The sequence below is a fragment of the Mesoplodon bidens genome, assembly GCF_964165515.1.
Source record: "Mesoplodon bidens genome assembly, chromosome: 13".
NCBI lineage: Eukaryota > Metazoa > Chordata > Mammalia > Artiodactyla > Ziphiidae > Mesoplodon > Mesoplodon bidens.
Genome location: NC_138169.1, coordinates 64,911,992 through 64,936,686, shown reverse-complemented (window position 1 = coordinate 64,936,686; position 24,695 = coordinate 64,911,992). Strand labels below are relative to the sequence as shown.

The 24,695-nt window shown below is 50.4% G+C and overlaps 1 protein-coding gene across 9 annotated transcripts in view; it reads right to left on the bottom strand.

Moving 5' to 3' along the window:
* The window catches only part of CTIF (cap binding complex dependent translation initiation factor), a 313,399-nt gene extending 290,206 nt beyond the window's left edge, over positions 1–23,193 (bottom strand). For 2 of the 9 annotated variants that reach the window (XM_081253060.1, XM_081253061.1), the window contains exon 1: positions 22,975–23,193. The gene's annotated coding sequence lies outside the window, so the exon portion shown is untranslated. Of the gene's footprint in view, positions 1–21,860; positions 21,885–22,022; positions 22,251–22,297; positions 22,367–22,974 lie in introns of those variants that run through there. The other 7 variants (XM_081253065.1, XM_081253066.1, XM_081253059.1 and 4 more) reach the window with 6 other exon arrangements.
* Between the last annotated feature and the right edge of the window lie 1,502 nt (positions 23,194–24,695).

Below are 24,695 nucleotides of genomic sequence, written 5' to 3'. Positions count from 1 at the left end.
TCTGTGGTCAGAAAGCTCCATGAGGCTCTGGCCCACTCACGGCTGCACCCCCAGCAGCTAGAATGGGGCCTGGCATACTGTAGTACATACTGGTTGAATGAATGAATGAACGAACTCCTTCCTTTACACACCACACACTCCCACTGCTGATGGCTTTATCCCTTTGGGTATGTATGTGTACACATGGTGACACTGCAAGGGTAGTAGTGAGGCAATGTTGGGAGCCAGAATGCCCAGTGCCACAGCCTCAGTCTGTTAAATGGACAGACCACCGAGCACGCCAAGATCCCCAACTGAAGGGTCAGCCCTACAGGTGGCCTCCTGGTCAACCACCCTGGCAAAGGAAAGGGCACTACTTCAGGAGGCTGGACCCCGAGACATGTGGTGTGAGACAGCCATGCAGCCACGGGCCCAGCCTTCTCATCCTGTATGATGCATATCTGGGCACGTGTTTTACCTGCATTTCTGGAGGGTGTGCCTGAGCCACGGAATCAGTCTGTTCCCCACAATGTGCGGCACATAAGCGGGGGTTACTACCACCCCCCCTAAGAGCTCACATGTATTGTCACCAGGTACCATCCTAAGCACATGTGACAGCTCGCTTCAGCCTCACAGTGGCCTCATGAAATAGGCGCTGTTATGACCCCACTTTACAGAAGAAGGAACTAAAGCATAGAGGCCTCGTCCCTGGTGTTTCTGGCTGGTTCCATGGTGTGGTGGAAAGAATGCTAGATTGAGAGTGAGAGGATATAGCCTCTGGTCCTGATGTCAGCTGCCAAGTCCTATGTGAGACTTTTAATCTCTCAGAGTATCTGTGTAAAGTGGCCATAATTATAACACCAGCCTACCCCACATATGGGGCATGAGAGCACTTGGTAAATTCTTAAAATACGACACAAATGAGTGGCAACTGATGTTATTTAAGGGTACAACGAGCCTGGCGATTTCTCAGGTGTTTCCTTTAGGAGGAGGGAAGGGAAACCCCAGACAGAGGGAGGCACAACTAAAACTAGATACAGTTGTCCCTTAGTATCCACAGAAAGGTTGGCTCCAGGACCCCCCAGGGAAACCAAAATCTGCACACGTTCCAAGTCCCTTAGAACCAGCCCTGGGAATACACGGATTCAACCAATGTTGGATCCCATAGAATTCTGGATCTAAGGTTGGTTGAATCCGAGTATACAGAAGCTGTGGATACAGAGGACCAACTGTACTCTCTGCAGAGAAGGTCCCGCTGACGAAGGCGGTGATAAGACAGAGCTGCGGGGATCGGGCTCTGTGGAAAACAGCGGTGACATCGGTAATAAACAGGACTCGAAACAAACTTTAAAACCAAGCTAATTAAGCATACAAAATTATTTAGCACAGCTGCCAATCAACCAATTGCTATTAAAGGGGAAAAGGGATACAATGTGCAAAACTTAACACAGTATTTAAGTGATGAGGTGGACAGGATTCTTCAAATGTACTTTAATGCAGTGGTGGCCCCATATTTTCATTAACATTTTGTAAGTTGTTGAAAACACAACCACACACACTAGTAAGGTATCTTCAATGAGAACCAAATTTCTGTTTTCCAAAACGTCCCCTAAAAGAAACAGCTTCACTTATTCAAGTACCTGCTGCTTTCCATTGACAGTTAATTGTGAGATGGATGAGGTCAAATATTCTTTAGGCTAAGTTAGAGCCAGGCTTTGGGGACCTTCACAGAGGCCTGGGAAGGGGGCCGTCCACAGCACATGGAGCCGCCCCAAGACTGTACCGCACCCCAGCCCACCCCTGCAGGGCCTCCACCTCCACACGTGCAGTCCCAACCCCCAGGCCCACAAGGCCCCCACTACCAACCAGGAGGCAGGCAAAGCATATGGGAAGAGAAGGGGTACCACCCACTCCCACAAAAGCCCCTTTTGCTTTAGGGCCTTCTAGCCTTTGGGACACCCAGCGATCAAGTCCGGTCACGCCTGAAACAGGCAGGAATGCGGGGAGAGCGGCCACCAGGAGGGAACACTTCCAAAAAGCTGGCTCTGAAAAGAAGGAAAACCCCGATCTGAAAAAACTGAGGGACAGCAAAGCGTGGCCTGAAAGCAGCCAAAAAGAAACTGGAAGACATTTTTTTTTGCGGTATGTGGGCCTCTCAATGCTGTGGCCTCTCCCGTTGCGGAGCACAGGCTCCGGACGCACAGGCTCAGCGGCCATGGCTCACGGGCCCAGCCGCTCTGCGGCATGTGGGATCCTCCCGGACCAGGGCACGAACCCGTGTCCCCTGCATCGGCAGGCGGACTCTCAACCACTGCGCCACCAGGGAAGCCCTGGAAGACTTTATAAAAAGACTTTCCTTCAAAGAGAGTATCTCTGGAAAGGAACTGGGATTCCTGGTTGTCAGGAAGATTATTTTATCAATTGGGGGGTGGAGGGGGGCAGGAAGAGAGGTGTGCGGGCAGGAGGGGAGCACCCACAAAGAGCCGCCCTACGTCCCCTCGGGGGTCCCAAGCCCACTGGACACAGACCTAGGAGAAAAAGCAGGGGCAGCAAAACCCTCACGATAGGAGAGACCCTTCTGTACAGGGCAGAGGAGCTACAGGCCCGGGGGCGGGGGGGTCCCTAGGAATCAGGAATCCTCTTAAATCGCTAAATTGAAGAGATACCATTCTTGAAACCAGCCACAACACCACAGAATAAACTCTCCTCCAAGATCCCAGTCACCTTCAAAGTAACCACCAAGATCAAGGTCAGCTTACCACCGGCAATAAAAGTGAGTCACCCTCACCTCTGCTGCTCCAAAGGACAGAGAAGGCTGTATTTCCTCCCTGAAAACTGCCCTTTATGGGGAAGGTGGGCTCAGTCAAGGCAGCTAATCTGCACAGAGGAAGACCCCCAAGGGCCCCTCGGCAGCCCCAGGCTCCCACCTCTCCGAGAAACGCTGCCACTAATCTTTTAACTCCCCTGGGCTGATTTATTGGTTATTGATAGGAGGGAGCTGGGAAGGTGACATTCAGTGTGGAAAGTTGGCCCTCGCTGAATTTTATGGCTCAATTCTGAGGTAAATCACTCTGGCCCAGAGAACTGACTCCACGTAGATTTACTAGTTTTAATATTTGTTTGGGGCATTGCAATTAGTTGAAAGATGGCTTCTTCCAGTTATTGTTCTGAAATGTGGACCTTGGTCTCCAAGCACTCATTTTTATTGGGCATAATTATGATCGTTTGCCTGGAGTCCTCACTCTCTACAGTTCCAGGCTCGCTTGAGGTCCCAACAACCAGGATCACTTCCTCTTGGGGAAACCCAAACGAGCTAAACTCTCCTCTACCTGTTAGCTTAGGACCCTGTAATTTGCTAACCTTGCAGAGGTTATCAGATATGGCCCTGGGGGTTCTGGGGGCTGCAGGGAGAGAAGCCAAAGGATGAGTGGAAGATGCTGAGCATCCCCGCACCAGTTCTAGTCATCCGGCCTCCCTCTTTTCACATCAGGCCACCAGTGAACAGCACTGAGCAGTGGGTAAGAACATGAACTCTGGAGCCAGACTGCTAAATTCGAAGCCTGCCTTTGCCACTTATTAGCTGTGTGACCTTAGGCAAGTTACTTAACCTCTCTGTTAACTCTGTCTCAATTTTCTCTAAAATGGGGATGATAATAATACCCATCTCACAGGGTTTTTATAAGGATTAAAATAGGTTGACAATTTAAAAGTACTTGGTACAGTGCATGGCACAAGTACTAGAAGAACAGATTTATTGGTAAAAGAATTGATTTATTGGTAAATTTATTTGATTTATTGGTAAAGTTATTTGAAGAAAGAACCATGTGTTCGTTGAAATGTGAAGTTTGAAAACCATTATTCTACACCAGGGGTCTACAAACTTTCTGTAAAGTGCCAGAGAGTAAATATTTTAGGTTTTGTGGGCCATATGGTCCCTGCTGCGACCAGCAAAAGGCAACCATGGCTGTACATAAAGCAACAAGCATGGGCTTCCCTGGTGGCGCAGTGGTTGAGAGTCCACCTGCCGATGCAGGGGACACGGGTTCGTGCCCCGGTCCGGGAAGATCCCACATGCCGTGGAGCGGCTGGGCCCATGAGCCATGGCCGCTGAGCCTGCGCGTCCGGAGCCTATGCTCCGCAATGGGAGAGGCCACAGCAGTGAGGGGCCCGCGTCCCGCCAAAAAAAAAAAAAAAAAAGCAACAGGCATGACTGTGCTCCAGTAAAATGTTACTTAGGAAAACAGGCATTGGGCTGGTTTGGTCAGCAGGCTGTAGTTTGCTGACCCCTGGACTGGACCGAACTCCCTGTTTCACAGATGAGGAAAACAGAGTGGGGAGCTCCAGGCCAGGGCACACTTTAAAATCAAGAGCCCCAGAAAGGGAAAGAGAAGTCATCCCCACTGCATTCAGAGCAGACATGCTCACTCTGTGTTTCACCAGTGGAAAAGGACACCCTGAGAAAAAGTGACACTGAGGTCATTGCTGTCCATCTACCGTACAACCCTGGGCTCCCTGAAGGTGGGCACGGCGCAGGGTGTCTCCCTATTCATCTCTGCAGCCCGCTGGCAGCCAGCGCAGGCTCTTGCCACAGAGAGTTGTTCCAGGAAGGCCAGTAACTGTGGATAGCCCTGCCTGGGGACGACTCCCACCGCCAAGGCCAAGTGCCTGCACGCCTCTATTTCAGCAAATTCCTGCACGCCTCTATTTCAGTGAATTCTGGGAGTGATTGATTAAATGAAGATGCCCACATACCTGTGACAAGGGGAAGCCACTTTTTAAAGGACTAGAATATAAAACGGACATTTACTAACTATAACAGTGTTTAAATGATACAAACGGGGTTTTACAGGCATTTCTTTTTTCATGCTCCCCATAAAAGACTGCAAGAAGATGAACTCTAAACCTGCAGGTCTGCAAGAAGGAAGGACACTCCTCTCCTGTGAGACCAGTTCCCGTGGTTTAAAACATGGTCCCCAAATCTCTGACACCCCACCCATCAGGAAATAGGACCTATGTCCCTTCCTCTTGAATCTGGCCTGGGTGACTGCTCCACGGATGGTATATGGAAGAGACACCGAGGATTCCAGGCCAAGCCTTTGGGAAAGCGCGGCTTCTCCTTCCTGTTTCCTGGGACGTTCACTTTTGGAACCCAGCCACATGCCTTGAGGAAGCCCAAGCAGACCCGTGGAGAAGCCCACATGGAGAAGAACCAACAGCCAGGACAACTCGCCAGCCTCAGGAATGAGCCATCTTGGAAGTGGATCTTCCAGCCTTGGCTGAGCCATCTCAGCTGATACCACGTGGAGCAGACAGACGTAAGCTGTACCTACTGAGCCCTGCCCAAATGGCAGGCTCCTGAGCAGAATAAAGGATTATCACTGTTTAAGCCACTAAGTTTTAGGATGGTTTGTTACACAGCAATAGTAAGGAGAATAGGCTCCTTAATTTCAATCATTTGCTCAGGCTACAAAGTCACCTGCTCCCACAGATAACACAGCAAGATATTCTTTTGTTTGTTAGGATTTTGGGGGATGGGGTAGGAATGCAGACCCCAGATTTAATTTTCTGTTATATTAATAAAGGAATGTGATATTGTGATATACAAAATAAGAACTATATTTTTGGTCTTCAACCATCCCGGACATATAGCACCTAAAACCCTTGGAATTTGTAAGAGCTTTAAAGGTGTCTTGATATTCATAACAAACCCCTTCCACCACAACTAGGTTTATGTTAATGAGGTGATCTTTGGAAACATAAGGATGGGGGCTGGCTGCCAGGGGAGCCAACCATGTGATTGGAGGGTAGAAAATTTCAGTCCCACCCCTGACGAGAGAGGGGCTGGAGATTGAACCGATATACAATGGTCAATAATTTAATCAAGCATGTCTATGAAACGAAGCCTTCCTAAAATTCCCAAAAGATGGGGTTCAGAGAGCTTCCAGGTTGGTGGACATCTGGAGATTTGGGGAGAGGGGTGTATTCCAGGAGGGTATGGTAACTCTGGGCCCTTTCTCCATACCTTGCCCTATGCAGCTCTTCCATCTGACTGTTCCTGAAATTGGTACTCTAACAAGTAAAATGCTTCTCTGAGTTCTGTGAGCTGCTCTAACAAATTAATAGGACCCAAGGAGCAGGGTCACTGAAAGCCAGTCAGAAGCATAGCATCTGAAGTTTGGGGGTGTGGGGGGTCTAGACGCAGGACTGAGCCCTTAACCTGTGGGATCTGATGCTGTCTCTAGGTAGGTAGTGTTAGAAGGATTGAGTTGAATTGTAGGACACCCAGCTGGTGTCAGAGAATTGCTTGGTGGTGTAGAAAACCCCCATACACATCGTACTGGGAGCAGGACTGTGAGGGGCCAAGATATTTGGGGGGAAAGTAGAAAGAGAAAGTAGGTCTCAGGAGGATGTGAAGAAAGGACAAATATTTTTATTAAAAAAGAGAAATTTGAAATTGCATGAGCACATCAACAAATTTGAGAATGAGACCTCAGAGTCCCGGTGTAGATGTAAGATGACAGGTGGAAGAAGTCCTGATTTCAAATATTCAAATGCACACCCTGATTTTGGGTTCAGAAAATAGGGTCACCATTGCTCACAGTATGGAAGAGAATAGGCTGGCCTAAAGATGTTGAGTCTCGTGTTACAAGTGACTGCCTCAGCTTCAACGTAACTCTTCTAGATAATCAGAATTTACTCAAATGCAGATAGTAAAACTTTGTCGGGTTCATAGGATGAGCTAGCTCTAAAATGCACCCCTTAGTTAACCTTAGACAAGAGTATTTATCACTGGTTGGAGAAAGGATGTCAGACAGAACATTCTTTATTGCAGCACATTTGATGCTAAGATGATCTTTCTGACAATTAAATATATTAACCTTCATTGTGCTGAAGTTATTCAGGTGCCAATTAAGAAGCTCCTGGTCATCAAAATCCTGGATAATATAAGTTACTATTTAAAAGTCTAAATTTGCTTTTGAAAGAAACTGGACATTATATAAAAGGATTCTTTGCTTTACGACAATATTTACTTAGGTTGTCTTTAGGTAATGACCACCTTTCATGAATCCAAATTACAATCACATGTATAGAAATTTTGTTTCTAAGTTTCAATACTTAGAAACCCACATTTGTTACATGAAAAGAGGTAGCCCTGGGCTGAAATCGGTCATGTATTATTCAGAACTCACCCAGTGCCAAGTGACAGAAGCCCAACCCAAACTTGATTTTGGCAGCATTTCCCAAAATTCACCACCTTGGAGTTTTCTGTCATGGCTGGGTACTAGGTGTCATGTTATTATTGACTTTGTCTTGACTTTTTTTTTTTTTTTTTGCGGTACGCGGGCCTCTCACTGTCGTGGCCTCTCCCACCGCGGAGCACAGGCTCCGGACGCGCAGGCCCAGCGGCCACGGCTCACGGGCCCAGCCGCTCCGCGGCACGTGGGACCCTCCCGGACCGGGGCACGAACCCGTGTCCCCCGCATCGGCAGGCGGACTCTCAACCACTGCGCCACCAGGGAAGCCCCTGTCTTGACTTTTTATTAAACTAAGCTTCCTGCTAAGCAATAACGAAATCACAAGTTCCATGTACTAGTTATGTTTTCTTTCTTTAATGCACATTTAAATGAATACGTGGCTTTAAATTGTTAACTTGTCCCTAGATATTCGACTGAAAATCAGCCTATACTCCCCATCAGTGGTCTGAATGCAGTACTTTAGGCAGAGGAAGGAGGTTTACTGAATGGAGAACCAGCCCTTAATTTGTTTTCTCACTGATGAGGGCGGTATGTGACCTTGGCCAAGTCACCTAGTTCTTCTTGCTTCAATGCCCCCATTAGAAGAAGTGCATTAGCCCGGCCCACTCCCACTCCTCACAAGAGCACCGGGGGGTAATAACCCCTGGTTTTGCTGACAACCGCCCATCCATAGCGGTCAGGGTACTCAAGGTGTCCTCAGCCACTGGGATCTGAAGGCCCCTTCCCGACCATCTGAATGCTAGAGCCAGAGAGCTTCGGCTTCCTAGATCTACGGAGGTCATGAGCAGGCAGCTGAGTAACTGGGAACATTCAAAGACACTCACCTGCTTTTCTGGTTTTAAAATCTATTACAGATACATTAAGTAAACCTAGCTGTAATGAGGTAACTAAAATCATTAAAACCCTGTGGGGATAAACCAGGGGCTGGGCTGCCAGAGGATTAAAAACCAGGGCCCTGAGATTGTCCACAAGCAGCCTGGCCAACCTCATCCTTGTTCTTACTGCTCTGTTTGCAGGCTGCAGAATCCTAGAACCAGGCCACCACCCTCTCCTCACCCTCACCCTCACCTGCCATCTACCTGGGTCTCATGGGAAATGGAAACAAGATAAGGCTAAAGACGCAGAGGTCTTTGGCTCAACATGGGATCTTTTAAGGTGTGCTGTCCCCGTGGTTGGTTTCTCTCTAGCATGAATGGGACTGCAGTCGACCTAGAGGAAGAAAGCACATCATATCACTTACCATCAACCCTTTCCCCGTACCCTGTGGCTGATATAACTCAAAGCCCACATCCTTAAAAGACCAAGAAAGGTGTCTGGCACAGAGTGGGGATAATTTCTACCTTACTGAAAAAATTAATTTTATAGGGAAGGAGCAAACTGTCAAGCCATAGGTCCAAATGGCCAAATCAGGCAGATCTAGACCTGCTACCTCAGGTGTGGGCAAATGCCGAAGATGGCATCACAGGGATTCCTCCTCCCCTCCACCAGTCCATGCTGAGGATATAATCCCTGCCTCAGAGGCCTGGCACTAGGAACCTCAGAAGGAGACAATCAGGGGCGTTAGATAGTAGCTCATCCAGTCCCTGAGGTCACCGAGGAGAAAACATCCAGGTGCAAAGTGACTTGCCCAAGATCACCCAAGGCATTAATGGCAGACGTAAGACCAGTGACTTTCCCAGAATACCACAAGAGGACCTCAGCATAACCTGTCAATCCCCGTGTGTAATGGTTAAGATACAACACTCAAAATAGCAAAAGTCTATGCCACTTATTAGCTGTGTGACCTAGGGTAAATTACTTAACCTCTCTGTGCCCTCATTGTCTCATCTATAAAATAGAAGGCTAATTAAGATAACACATGTAAAGTGCTCCCGAAGCACTTTAACACAGTAATACGTAACAAATGTTAGGTTTTTTAAGTTATTATTGGATTGCCCCAGGGTTTCAGCAGAAATACCACCTGTTCAATCCCTGAGTTGACAGACATCCACCCCCACCCCACCCCCAAACACAGCAGCTCACAGTGCAGAGTCCAGGTTCTGGAGTCACATAGGCCTGAATTTGGAGCCTGGCTTTCATAACAAAATAGCACAAACTGGGTGGCCTAGACAAGAGAAATTTATTTTCTCATAGTTCTGGACACTAGAAGTCTGAGATTAAGGCGTCAGCAGGGTTGGTTTCTTCTGAGCCCTCTCTCCTTGGCCTCACAGATGGCCACCTTCTCCCTGTGTCCTCACATGGCTGTCTCAGGTGTCCTAGTCTTGATGTCCTCTTCTTTTAAGGATACCAGTCATATTGCATTAGGGCCACCCATAGGACCTCATTTTACCTTAGTTACCTCTTTAAGGGCCCCATCTCCAAATACAGTCACATTCCAAGGTCCTGGGGGTTAGGAAGGACTACAACGTACTTTTAGTGGGGATACAATTCAACCCATAACAGCATGGTGGATTACCTTTCTTCCTCTTTAGGAAAGGAATATGTAGAGACTCACAAATCCTTACCCAGGGCACTGTGCTGTGCCACACTGAGCTGGTTTGGAATCTGGAGAGATGCCCAAAGTGAACAAGTACCTCCCCTCATTCTACAAATACTCATTTTGCTTTAAAAAAGATCTGTGTTCCGGGAGCAGGGACCCTGTGGCAAGCACTGCTCTAGCCCTGTGGGAAATCCACAAGTGACTCAGACCAGGATATGACCTTCAAGGTGCTTATGATCTCAGGGAGCAGACCAGGCAAGAACCCAAGGAAGGATGGGAGTGACGCAAAGTGCTAAGTGTGCTAAAGATGTACAGACCAAAGGCTGGGATGGAAGAGAAGGACAAAACTGACCATACAAGCAGAGTATAGAAGAGCCCAGAGGGCACTTATTTGCTCCAGGGGACTGGGTGGTCTTCCCTTGGCCTGAGCTGTTCGTTTGTATCAATAGAAGGGGATGATGGTTTGGGGAGGGGGAGGTGGTGTCCCCATAACCTTCCCATGGCCTACAATCCCCACAGCCAGAGTTCTCAATTAGCAGGGGCAGGAGAACTGACTCTGCAGGATCCAAGGTGTCCAAGCCACACTAAGAAGCAATTTCATCCCTCAAACCCCACAGCTGCCAGCACAAGTGACTGCTGTCTATCATGGACCATCCAGAACCTCGGCCCCTTAGGTATCTCCAGTCCTGCTGTCAGGGCCACCACCAACATAGGTTCCCTCCCTCTCCCTCCCTCTGGACAACTCTGTCTACTCGGCTTCTCCACCTGGCCCCAGTGACCGGAATGCAGAGGGGCCACTGGGGGAAGGGGACATAGAACATACCTGAGACCACACAAAAGACCTCCATGGGACACCTAGGGTCCTACACTCCCATATTACCTATAGGTTAAGAAATAATAATTACTAGAAAAGGCAGGATTATAGTGAAAGAAAGAAGAGTAGTTGCCAAAGCCCAGGGGTAGCTTTGTTTTCCTTATACCTCAATTATTTTATTAAAAAAATATATCTCAATAAAGCTGATACATCCCCAAATGAATAAGTAAAATCACAATGAAATTTGGTGAGGTAAACAATCCTTGCTTACCTAACCATGATCCCCCTCTCCACCTCCTCACAAGCAGTTCTCCCTCTTGCTATAGATGAGGCAGAAAACACCAAAACTTGCTTTATCAGCCTCCATGGTGAGATATCGACCCATTTCTCTTCAATGGAACTTGATAGTAAATTCTAGCAGGGGGATTCTGGGCAAGGTTTTCATGCCTGATACATTAAGACACAAGGATGGTACAGCCTCTGTGGAAAATGGTATGGAGGTTTCACAAAAAAAAAAACTAAAAATAGAACCACCATGTGACCCAGCAGTTCCACTCCTGGCTATATACCTGAAAAAAACAAAGACACTAATTTGAAAAGATACATGCACCCCAATGTTCACAGCAATATTATTTACAACTGCCAAGATGTAGAAGCAACCTAAGTGTCCATCAACAGATGAATGGAAAAAGAAGATGTGGCATACACACACACACACACACACACACACACACACACACAATGGAATACTACTCAGCCATAAAAGAGAATGAAATTTTGCCACTTGCAGCAACATGGATGGACTTGGAAAGACAAATACTGTATGATATCACTTATATTGGAATCTAAAAAATACAGCAAACCAGTGAATATAACAAAAAAGAAGCAGAATCACAGATACAGAGAACAAACTAGTGGTTACCAGTGGAGAGAGGGAAGCGGGGAGGGACAATATAGGGACAGGGATTAAAAGGTACAAATTATTATGTATAAAACAAATTAAAGGATATATTGTACAACATGGGGAATATAGCCAATATTTTTAATAACTATAAATGGAATATAACCTTTAAAAATTGTAAATCACTATATTGTATACCTGTAACTTATATAATATTGTACATCAACTACACTTCAATTAGAAAAAAAAAATTTTTTTAAGACACAAGGAGAAACTCACCTTCCTGCCTGCCTTCCAATACAGTTACGTGAGAATGTGGTGTGTAGAGCAGTGGGAGCCATGCTGTGACCATGAGGGGTCAAGCCTGAGCCAGAGGCCAATGTGCTGTAAATGGTTGCCTGGAAGGTTAGAATGAGTCCTTAAAATTATCATTGACCCACTGAATTAATCAACTTTAGAACCCCTACATTCAGACTTCTGGCTAGATAAGTCTACAAACATCTTGTTTTTTAAGCCACTGTTAGTCTAGTGTTCTTTTACCTGTAGCCAATAACATCCTACAAATCAGGCGGTTTTCATCTCCCCAAACTTCCATCTCCAACCCCAAAACTGAGATCATAGTGAGATATAAGATAGAATCTTGTGGCTGTAAACTGAGACCCACCTGAGTTCTTAGTCCACAGTCCCCACAGATAAAGCTTTCCTCTCTAGCCCCAGAAAAACAGGAAACAGATGCCAGTTTCTCTTGCAGCCAAGCCCCTCCCCTCCATTAGGCCTACGTGCATCCTGTAGTACAAAGGACTGATGACAGTGTCAGGTATGATCCACATGCACTCACCCTCCCTGGCTCATGTGGCCATAAGCCCCCATTTGCCCAGGACAGTCCCAGTTTATATCTGTGTCCTGGCATGATTATTAATGGCACTCCCTGTCACTCCAACTTCTGGCTGCCTCAGCACACTTTTCTTTCTCTTTACCCAGTACTTCTCACACCACACAAATGAGGCCATTCTGTCTTCCCCACCAAGATGAAGACAGGAAGCAGGGACCTTGCCAGGTTCGTCTGAATTCCTCCGACCCACTTCAGGCGTCTGATGCATGTCCGCTAAACCAAACCAAATGTTAACGGAGGTAACAGGCTTAGGGTAAAAGGTCTGAGGCAGGGCTTCCCTGGTGGCGCAGTGGTTGAGAGTCCGCCTGCCGATACAGGGGACACGAGTTCGTGCCCCGGTCCGGGAGGATCCCACATGCCGTGGAGCGGCTGGGCCCGTGAGCCATGGCCGCTGAGCCTGCGCGTCCGGAGCCTGTGCTCCGCAACGGGAGAGACCACACCAGTGAGAGGCCCGCGTACCTCAAAAAAAACCAAAAAAGGTTTGAGGCAAACCAGTAGAATGTGAGCATGAAGAACAATTTTTGGAGGGAGAAGAGGAGAAACTGGGTACTTTCCCAGAATCCCTGACCTTCACCACTGGGCCCTGTCAGGAGCGCACATCCGGGTATCCAGCTGGCTGATGCAACCTTGGCGACAAAGGCAACTCATGCTCCTCATAACACAACACGGCACCTGTTAAATATATGAACTCACAGATGCCAGCCAACCTGTGAATGCAAAGGAGCAGAAAGTCTTTTGCTTCCTCAAAGAGCCCGGGGCACTGTAGACAGACACCAGTGGGACTTCTGGACCACACATGTGGTGGCCATCCAAAGCCACAACAGGTCTGAGGTTTCAAGTTCCCAGGGAAGATTCTTCCCCACCCCAAATCCAGGCCAAGACAGACAAGCTCCCCCCTTGCATGCAAGCTCTGCCTTGCATGCTGGGAAAAACACTGTCATTGTCAACACCGTCCTGTTTGGTGACACGTCAAGATGCGGATTGTCCAGCAGGCTACTTTCTTGATCTCATGGTTCAAACTTGTAAGTATCTCAGCAAATGACCTATGAATACGGCAAAGGCCTGTGGGTTCTCAGCTCGTGGTGAGATCATGACATTGCCTACCCCAGAGGAAGGCCCTATAAGGGAATAGCATGGGGAATGCCTGCCCCACCCACTCCCGGATGGAACCACACACATTCTTTCTGAATAACTTTAGGGCTCAATTGTCACAACTACAGTAAGGCATTTCCACGGCTCTGCTGCCCTTTCTCTCTCCCTCACGTAAGTTACTTTTTTTTTTTTTTAAACCCCACATTTGTTTATTTATTTATTTTTGGCTGTGTTGCGTCTTCATTTCTGTGAGAGGGCTTTCTCTAGTTGTGGCGAGCAGGGGCCACTCTTCATCGTGGTGCACAGGTCTCTCACTATCGCGGCCTCTTGTTGCGGAGCACAGGCTCCAGATGCACAGGCTCAGTAGCTGTGGCTCACGGGCCTAGTTGCTCCACGGCATGTGGGATCTTCCCAGACCAGGGCTCAAACCCGTGTCCCCTGCATTAGCAGGCAGATTCTCAACCACTGCGCCACCAGCGAAGCCCCAGAAGTTACTTTTATTTAGTAACACATACCGACAGCACCTAGCACTGTACCCGGTACCTAACAGACACTCAATAAACGTCAGCTCCCTGCATCAGATTCCTGAGTCACTCACTTACAAACTGAAATGTATTCTGGGTGCTGGAGGAAGGAACTTGCTTCTCTAGTCGGAATCTGAAAAGCACTGAGCCAAAGCTTCTCAGAACTTCTGCATCACAGCCAGCTCAGCAAACCTTACATCTCATCTTCAAAATCTCCCTCTTTGCTAAGGAAGTTAGGATGGAAGCTGGCTGGATTCTCACAGAATCTTAGCTCGACAAATTAAGGCCCTTCCAGCAAAAGTGAGCAAGGTGGTGAAAGGCCTCCAAAGCATCTCTCACCACAGCCCATGGCCGAAGGGGCGATGGGTAGAAATAGCCAGGCAGTGCCTGAGGCTCACAGGAGACCTTTCAGCTGCAAAAGCCTTCTAATGAGGGAAGGCACTGCCTCGTGAAGCCACATACTCCCGGCCACGGGAAGCCTCTGAGCAAGTGCTGGTGGAGACAGGATTCCCACACCGGGTAGGAGACCCACTTGGTGACCTCTAAGATGTCTCCCAAGTTTGAAATTCGAGGTGCTCAAGCCTCTGGGCTTAGGGCAGATGATGTGGCGCAGTCTGGAGGGACCTGGAGCTGCTGGAATCTGCACAGCCACCCTGAGAAGGAACCTGGACAGAAGCCTTGTCTGTAAAGACCTGGCCTGAGTCAACAGCGGGGGAGAAGGTCTGACCTTCCTGGACAGGCTCGTCTGCAGGCTTCTGCTGAGAGATGAAGCCCTCGGGCAGGTGCAGCCCTTCTCCACAGCCATGCACACGCCCTCAGCAGTGTATAAGTGTCACGGAGGCCCTTTTCAAAGGTTCCCGCCAAGGCCTCTTTCTCCTCCTCCTCACTTAGCGCCCCCCCATCCCCCCGGGTCCTGCAGCATCTCTCCAAAATGGAGACCCAAGTCAGTGAAGGGTGAAGAACCCCAGAATCTTCCTGACACTCATGAGATCCTGGAGCCCACAGGCAGGGAGACCCTGGCCCCCAAAGGCTTTAATGTGCTAATTCCCTGGGGACTTCTGGACCACATGTGTAGTGGTCATCCAAGGCCACAACAGGCCTGAGGTTTCGAGTTTCCAGGGAAGATTCTTCCCCACCCCAAATCCAGGCCAAGACAGACAAGCTCCCCCTCTCCCGCTCCCATGCCACTGGGCGGACATCTACTGCATCCTCTCTCCAAGCCTGCACACCTTTGCAGGGGCCCGTTTCAGGCAGGGCCCTCCATGCCAACTCCCAGTCTCACCTCGGACCCTGGAGGAGGCAATGCCAAGGGCTCAGCTGCCTTTGGTTCTGAGACCCCTCAACACGCCCACAGCCAAACCCACCCCCAGGCCTAGCCTAGCGTCAGTGCAAGCTTACTGTCCTCGCTCACTTTTGAGTTCCCTGGGGATTTCTCTTACATTCGAGGAGCTCAGCTCTTCTTTGAAAGGATGCTAGTTATATTTCATACAGCATTTCTAGGTGCTTGGTAGTTGGGAGGTTTTCGAGATTTTTACTCTGCTATGGTACTAAAAATATTCCAAATCAGTGTTGGAATCCCCTCTTTGGACTTGTTCACGGGAACCTTCTCTGGCTGACCTCACTCCACACCCCAAACAACAAACTCTGGCCACATCCCTGCAGATCCAAATACGTAGGACGAACACCTACTATGTAGGTCCGAGCATTCAAAAATGCAAAGATTGGCACTCTGACCAAAACACAGCAGCCCTGTAAAAATGCGGCATGGCAGGAAGAGAAGTACCAGCAGGCCTCTTCCATTTAATGTGCAGCCCACTATTTGTCCAGGTTATTACAGATTTTTAGTGGTTTCGTATGTCCACATCTTGTCTCCCAACTAGACTGCCTTCTCCTGGGCAGAGGTCCAGGTCTCCCCTGCCCTTTACTTACGCCTTGAGGGCCTGGGAAGGGCTCTGCTAACCAGGGATGTTAAAAATGACAAGGCCTCTCCCCTAACTCACTCTAAGGCTTCCAGCTGAAGCGCGCTCTTGGCTGTTGCTGGATTCTGCCAGCTGGGCCTCCAGCATGACACAGCATCCCCGCCTGGCTTCCCTGACAACAGTGGCCCAGCGTGACAAAGGATTCTCTGACAATGGGAGGAAGAGGTCTTCTTATTGTCTACAGCAGTCCCCACGCAGTCACGTTCGGCCGCAGACCATTCCCCACTCCCAGAACTGTAGCTCCTGCCCACACCTCCTCCTCAGGCTTCTACCATGCGCGCTGTATGGTCTGGAAGACAGCTCCACTGGACTATCCTACCAGCAATTCAAACTCACCACGGCTAACATTAAACTCACCACAATCCTTCTCACCCCCACCAGAGCAGACCTGCTCCAGCCACCAGAAGGGCACTGCCCAGTAAAGGCCGCCATCCACTGAGTCCACAAGGCCAGAAACCTGGGAGTCACTGGGAATCCTCCCTTATCCCCCAAAGCTAAGCAATCACGGCCGACTTTACTCCCCAAACGTTTTAAATACGTGGCCGTCCCTCCTCCTCATATGTCTCATCCCCTGGGACCTGAATGCTGCATGGAGCTTGTTGTTGCCTCATCAGCCCAGCGGCTGCCTGGCTCCCAGTCATGCTCCCTTCCGGCCCATGGCCGAGTGCCTCGACTCTGCTTAAAGCCCTGTCCTCCATGCTGAAATGCGACGTCCTCAGCCAGGCTCACAAGCTCCTCAGAGCGGGGCTCTGCATGCCTCTCGGCCTTGTGCTTGACTTCCCTGCGGCAGTCCCTTCCTCCACTAGGCAGCCTCGGGCCTCCACGCCTTTGCGCCCACATTCCTTCCCCCTGAAGGTCCTTCTCCGGTCTCTTCTCCTGGCTAATTCCTTTTCATCCATTCAGATTCAGCTCCTGCATCATCTCCCTTAGGAAGACCTCTCTGACCTCTGAGGCTAGAGCAGGTGGCCCTTGTCTGGAAGGCAACTTTCTCCACCACTGTGCTCACCACACACGCTGAATTTAACTGTTTAAGTGTCTGCCTCTCCCGCGAGACAGTGGGTTCTTTGAAGGCAGGAGGGCTGTGCCTGTTCACGGTTGCAGCCCCAGGGTGTAGCACAGAGCTGGCCAGAGAAAGAGCCCAGTCACTATGAGAAGCCCCGTCTGACTGCAGGATCCACCCAACCTCCTTGGTCAGCTCCACCCCGGACCAAGCACACACAATTTCCCCTTCACCCTTTCTGGGCCATGGTCCCAACTGAAAACCTCTGCCAGGTCTGCCACAACCCCAGACCTACCCTCAAATTCACCTCTTTCATGAAATCATCCCAAACTGGCCCCAGTCCACGTATCACTGTTATGGTAACTGCCTCCCATACTTTATGCATCCCACCCCCGGGTAAGTTAGCACTTAAGTCTGGCTCCATGGTTGGACATAAGCCAGCAGCAGATATCATGAAGAAGGAGCTCCAAAAAAAAAAAAAAAAAGAAAAAAAGAAGAAGCTCCAAAAAGTTCGAGGTCCTCCACTCATAAAATGTAATGATGATGTGCCGTGGTGGACCACGTCAACTCAGGACACCAGATTTGAAACCTGAAGACTTGGGGTCAGATCCCTGCTCTACTACTTACTTGTGACTGCGGCATGGCAGTAACCATGGAGGCTCAGTTTCCCTATCTGCAAAATGGGAATAACAACAACAGCCTCACAGGGGTATTATAAAAAGCAGATGAAATAATTTGTGTGAAATAGTTCATAAACTGCAAAGCCAAATCAGGTGTAGGGTATTATGCTAGTCTCCAGTGCCAACCAACCCCCTATCCAACTCCACTACCCCGACCCCCAGTAGTTCTTCTCCTTACTTGAGTCAGGTAAGAATCAAATGAAAACATGTGGATCCTCCTCCTAGAAAAATGCATATACATAACAGCTTTGCAAACACTTTCAGGAGGTTCCTGAGGACCCTATCATGGAAAGGGAAAGCCACAGACCAAACTTAAGAGCATTGGAAGGCCCCAAGCATAGACCTCTCTCCCAAATGTATGCTCTCATCTAGATTCCTGGGGGCCAAAGATGAAAGATAGGGCAAGGAAGGCCAGGCTTGAAGGAAAGCAATCTCAAGACTAAAAGACGAATTCCAGGGCCTTTCCTGGAACCAAAGGGAAAAAAAAAAGATGCAGAGTTTTCACTCTTTGGGAAGTAAGAACCCCACTTTTTTTCAGGAAGCATCACAGTACAGAGAAAGAAGATTAAATAGGGCATCAAATTTTAGAAGTTCATGTTCCACTCTGCCAAGGGCTCCCTGTGACTTTGGGCAAGTCATTTCACCTCTCTGAGCCTTGGGGTCTTCAGCTCATCAACAAGGCCCTTCCCAGCTCTGGGTGCTTAGATCTGAGGATGTGTCTGTTCTCACTCTGTTCTGAACCACAGCTCTGGCCGGGGATTAATTCAGAAACAACAGGCAGCTGTCGATAGTCAGCATGGGGGTAATTCTGAGAGAAGACCACCATCACAGCAGTGCCCTAAGTTAAACTGCACGCAGGAGGAGGCAGGAGGGCACAAGAGCAAAGCCTGAATGTTAGCAGCTGAGCTCAGGTGACCAGCGAGTCAGCAGTGAGGTCCAGAGGTAGAGGATCCCCCTCAAAGAGAACACCAAAAGGGGCTGCCACATTATTGGGTAAGCTATGCAGAAATGCCATCAGGTTTGGAGAATTGCCCAAAACTGCAATTTGCCCGTCTGTTTTGTACCTCCTGTTCTTTCTCTGGGCTCAGGATTCTCTCCCCATCCTAACCACCACCTCCTGCTTCCTCCTTCATCATGTGAACTGCAAACAACAGAACCTTAAAACAAGGGCAGTGAATGCAGGGGACACGGGTTCGAGCCCTGGTCCGGGAAGATCCCACATGCTGCAGAGCAACTGAGCCCATGCGCCACAACTACTGAAGTCCACGCACCTAGAGCCCATGCTCCGCAACAAGAGAAGCCACCGCAATAAGAAGCCCACGTACTGCAACAAAGAGTAGCCCCCACTCGCCACAACTAGAGAAAGCCCACATGCAGCAACGAAGACCCAACACAGCCAAAAATAAATAAATAAATGAAATTTATTTAAAAAAAAAAACAAAACAAAACAAGGGCAGTGGACCCCAAAACTGAGATGAAATTGGAAAACAGTGTCAAGGACCCGGGAAGTGAGTTGGAGCATGAAAAGATTAAAAAGCAGACTCATATTAGAACATATCCATAGACCTGTGAGACAGAAACTACTAAACTCAGGCAAGGCCTGAGTGAGACCTTGACCAAAGCCACTGAAGACAGCCTATCACAGCCCATCACTGTCCAGCAGAGCTGGGGCAGGAGCACAGACAACAACTTGTCAGTTCCTCATTGCTCAGCAGACTAAACTGTTGGTTGGCTTCAGGGTCATCTCCCACGAGCTGCCTAACTTCTACAGAAGGACAGGCCTCTAGGGCTCACCTGGGAGGTTCCAAATAGTTTGAAGTTCAGAGGAACAAGGCTCTTCTTCCTCTGTTGCTTCCTTCTGCATTTGCTGTAGCACAGGGACTGGCATTATGAGTCCCTTGCAACCAACATTTGTGAAATTGACTAAGTCCCAGGCCGAGTGCTTTAAAATATTTATGATTTGTTCCCTCCTGTAGGCTCTGAATCATCCGTTTTTTTGCACTGCAAATTAGCTGTTTCTGCTATCCTATATTTTTGTGTGCCCCAAACACAGCAGAGTATCTAGACTACGGAAGGTGCTCAACAAACATTTGCTGGACTTAAAATCTTACATTTATCTCCACAGCTAGAAGATGTTTTTGCCAAGCAGGGCCACTATGTTAAATTTTCTTTGTATGCACTTCAAGATACACAAACATGTTGGTGTTCAATACATATTTGTGAACGAATAGCTGATTATCTGACCAAACCTAATAACCCTCCAGGCTGTGTCTGAGAACCTTCATGTGCGGGAACTCTGAGAAATGCATACAGTTATGTAGGAGCTCTTTGTTCTTTTCAAGGCTTCCCCATCCCTGGAGATGGAGGGGGCAGGTTCCTGGGTGGTTTCTCAGGAGCTATACTTTAAACCCATGGTTTTGGAACCAGTAAGTAAAGAATAAACCTTAGATTCAATAAAGACCCCACGAACACACCCATATGAACACAGGCATGTGTTGCAGAAACATATATCCATATGTATTTATTACATGCAGGTATACATACTGCATGTATCAAAGCTGATGATCATTCACCAGCAGTAAATTTTCAGATGAGTGATAACAACAGCAATGCAGACTTCTGTTTTTTAATACTTATTCTCATTAGGACTGGTAGCAAACCAAGTGTTATTTGACAAAGAATAAATACCATAATTTACTCCCTTTCTTGGGTTCAGTATTTCCTGAGGTGCCAAGACCTACACTTTAAGGTGGTCACTATTTAAATTAAAAGCCATAGTCTGAGAAGTGAAATCACAGAAAGGCCTCAGGCAAGTCACGTCAGTGTTTGAGCCTCAATGTGCTATTCTGTAAAATGGGGTTAATATCCCCCTACCTCATGGGACCCTCTTAATAAATACGATGATGCAGTGGGGGACTTCCCAGTAAAGTCATACAAACATATTGTTATTCTAGCAATCTCTTAATCACTGATGACACTGTATCCCAGAATGCGTTACAAAATTACTGCTCCAAGCACACGTTATCCAGGACAGACACTTGACACAGCAGATGAGTTGATCTGTGTGTAAATCGAATCCTGTTTCAAATACTCTAAGGGAGTGTATCCTGTGAGGGACTGGACATCTTCTAATGTCTACTCGGTGCGTTCTGTTCCACTATGATTGGGTTTTCTCGCACGCCAGGCAATTTTCTCGCGCGGTCCCAGCATGCTCGTAGCCGGGATCCCTGAGGTTTACTGCCCAGATCCGGAGTTGGACAGGAGGAAACAGGCCGGACAGCCTGCTGCCCCTCCCCGCCCTCTGGGCGGCTCCTTCCTCTCTCCTCCAGCTCGGGCGGGCAGCGGCGCTCGTGCTGTGTCACTTTCGCCATCGGGAGCCTCCAGCCGCCGCGGAGCCCACAGCTCCAGCGGCTTCCTCCCTTTGCGCGCGGGCCCTTAGCCTGGGAGATAATCCCCGGCCGCAGAGACCCAGCGCCGAGCGGACAGAGCCGGCAAAGGCATGCGGCCGGCCGGGCACCCGGCAGCGGCGCAGGAGGCAGCGCGGGGCTGGGCCCGGGGTCGGTCAGGCCGGACAGCCTTTGGCCCCCACTATCTCCAGGTCGAAAAATTGGGAAGGGGTGCGCAGAGCGCGCTGATTCTCTCCAGGATCTGCGAAGACGGCAGCAGGCGCGGGCACGAGCACCCACAGAGCGCCCCCGGCCAAGGGTCAACCGAGGGGCGTGGGGGGGGGGGGCAACGCGCGAGCGCCCGCGGCTCCTCCAGGCCCAGCCAGACCAGCCCCCGGCGCCACCGAGTAGGTGGACTGTCTGCCGGGTCAGGGGGGCGTCGAGACGCGAAGGGAGGGTTACGCAACCCCAGGGTCTCCCCGGGCCCCCAGCCGCACGACCCCCCTCTCCAAGTAACCCGGGCGCGAGCGCGGACACACACACCACTACGAGCCCTGGCGGGACCGATACCCCGAGCGATCTGGGCCCAAGCGCGTCCCCACGACGCCGCGGTCTGCGGTCCCCGCCCCCCCCACACACGCCAGAGCGGTGTGTACACACACAAACAGCTGGGCGCGGGAGGCGACGCCTCACCCCCCGGGTGGGGATGCACACCGCGCCGCCAGCTACCCCTCCCCTTTACACGCCGCAACCCCCTCTCTGTTCACACCTGCCCCCAAACCCCAACGCTGAAAACTCCACGAAACCAAACAGCCAACGCCGCCCACAGGAGGGGCTCAGACTCCCTACTGTCATTTAACGTCAATGGAGAGACGTACCCAACTCAGATGCGCGGTCCCCGGGACGCCTCCCTCAGATGCACCCAGGCTCCAGCATCCGGCCCTCAGGGGCAGCACAGCTCCGCCGCAGACAAGCCACCGTTCCCCCTGCCCGCCGCCCACCCCCACACCCCCACCACGGCCGGCGTCCGGGACAGTCACCTGCTCGCTGAAGGACCCGAGCCGGAACCCGGGTCACCAGCCACCGCGAGCTGGCTTTTCAGAGCCTGTCAACTTAACCCCGGCTCCGCCGGACGGATCCGTTCCCCAGGCCCAATTACACCGCGGCGACAGGAATGAATAATAATAATAATTTTTTTTAAAGCCAACAGAATCACCGCCGTGGGGAATGTCCAAAGCCGCGACCTCAGTGGATCTACCGATTCGGGTTCCTCCTCTGCTCCCGTCCCCCGCGCCCCCGCGGCCCGCGGGCTCACCGTGGACGGAGGGAGGGTGCAGCCTGTCTAGACGACAGACATCCCCGCGCCCGCGGGGACGGGCGCGCACACACACACGCGGCCTCCACAGACACAATCAGTCACCAGAGGAGGGAGGGGCGGCGTGGAGATACTCTCTCGGGGTCCCTCGGGGAGCCGCCACCCTACCTCAGTGGAGCACAGTCAGAACAGCTGCAAGTTTGGCCGGTACTAAACCAACTGCTTGATGCAGCAAATGCGGGCTTCAAAACAAAAGAGAGGAATCAAGCTCGCTCTCTTCCTCCCCCCGGGTCGGAATCTGGCACATGACAGCGGCTACACCAAGCGGCTCCAACGCGAGCCGGGCTCCAGCCGTGCGCCCCCCAAGTACCCCCCTCCTCACTGGAGCTCCAGAGCTACGGCTCCCCTACCGGCGGGGAACCCGGCAGGGAAGGGGCAAACCTCGGGAGGGGGCGAGATCATGGAGTGCGGTCCTCGACAGAGGCGGGGAAGGTGGATGGGCGCCGACTCCTGGCTGCCCCGGGCGCAGGGAGGGGGGAAGGGGGCTAATTGTTTGGGTCGGTTTTCCCGGATTTATGTATAAGCACGCGCACGTCACGCAGCCCTCCTCGCGGGTCCCCGAATCGATCGGCAATCAGAGATGACTAAAAGAGGGGGGCGGACGGCGGGATGCTCACCTCGGGGTTCCTCTGGCCTCCGCTCCGAGCCCTAGTCGGGGGGTGGGGGAAGGGGGCAGGGAAGGAGAAGGGAGGGAGGAGGCTCGGGAGAGCCGACTCCAGCCTCGAGTTCCGCGCGTCCTGGCTGCGGAGGGGCTCCGGCGCCCCAGCGCACAAACCCAGCCGACAGGGGAGGGAGGGAGGGGAGGGAAAGAGGGAGGGAGGGGCGGGTGGGGGAGAGGGAGTAGAGGAACGAAAAAAAAAAAAAAAAAATGATCCCCGCTCTGACACAGGGAAAGAGAATGTAGGAGAGTGACGTCCAGGCCCCGCCCTCCCCTCCGGCCACGTGCAACGACTTGAAAGGAAAGAGGGCGGCGGGAGGCCTGATGGGTAATGTAGTTCGCCTTTCTTTACCGGGATGGCGGGCCCTGGAGAACGGGGCGCCGCCGGGACGCCGGGGATGTGCCTGAGCAGCAGAGACAGCCTGTCTGGCCACGCCGAAACCCAACGCCCAACGCCCGTTCCCCTCCCCGCCACGTGCTGGCGCAGCCCTGGGTGGGGACCTCCGCGTGGGGAGAATTGGGGACTTAGGCGGGATCCAGGCTTGGAGGGAAACATTTGATTTTAGGGACAGGACGGCTTTAAGGATGAGGACTTCCTTGCTTTAAGTGCTAAGTCCGTCCTAATGGCAGATAAAAGGGAGCTTTGTGTACACACTGGGCGGCCCAAGTCTAGTTATTAACGCTGTATTAAATGCTAACGTCTGTTATTGAGATGCATATGTTATAATTAACATTTGAACATCTCTGTGGCAGGGGCGGGATGTTGTAATTAGATATGCACTTTGCAACCAATTAATTTTCCATTGGCCATGCTAAAGGCTAAGGCTGGGGACTTGGTGACTGGGAGAATTCAATGCAATGTATAATTCAGTAATCACTTAACCAAATCACCAGCGTTTTCCAAGTGCCTACTAGGTGCTAGGCACTGAGCTTAGCACAGAGAAGCCTTCTGGAGAAATATATGATGCTGTACACCCTCCAAGCAAGGGAGTTATAAACTCATGGAAGGAACTGTGTGACTCGGTATAACTGCGAAGAAAATCATTTATTAATTCATATAACATTTGGTGAGCATTTTCCACAGATGGGACATGTCCGGGAATGCCAAGACAGGTGAGACCCTCACGGAGGTCAAAGTCTAGTGTAAGAACCACAGTCAATGAAAGTATAGGGGATAAGTTCACACTTAACATAGGCATAGGCACAAAGTGCTACGGAAACCAGGAGGAGCAGCCAACCAGGATGGAGGGTGGATGGGGGTAGGAGAGGATGAGGGAAGGCTTCCTGGAGGAGGTAGTACTTTAGGTAAGAATTACTAACCTTTTTTTTTTTTTTTTTGGAGGTACGAGGGCCTCTCACTGTTGTGGCCTCTCCCGTTGCGGAGCACAGGCTCCAGACGCGCAGGCTCAGCCGCCATGGCTCACGGGCCCAGCTGCTCCGCGGCATGCAGGATCCTCCCAGACCGGGCACGAACCCGTGTCCCCTGCATCGGCAGGCGGACTCTCAACCACTGCGCCACCAGGGAAGCCCTACTAACATTTTTAACAAAGGCAAAGGGAGGGGTAGGCCTCTGACTAAGGCTACAGGGTACAAAGGCTCCAGATGAGAGATAAGAGAGCAAATTCTGAAAGTCCCAGCAATTTGACAGGGCAGAAGGGAGGACCCAAAATGCGGGTGGGT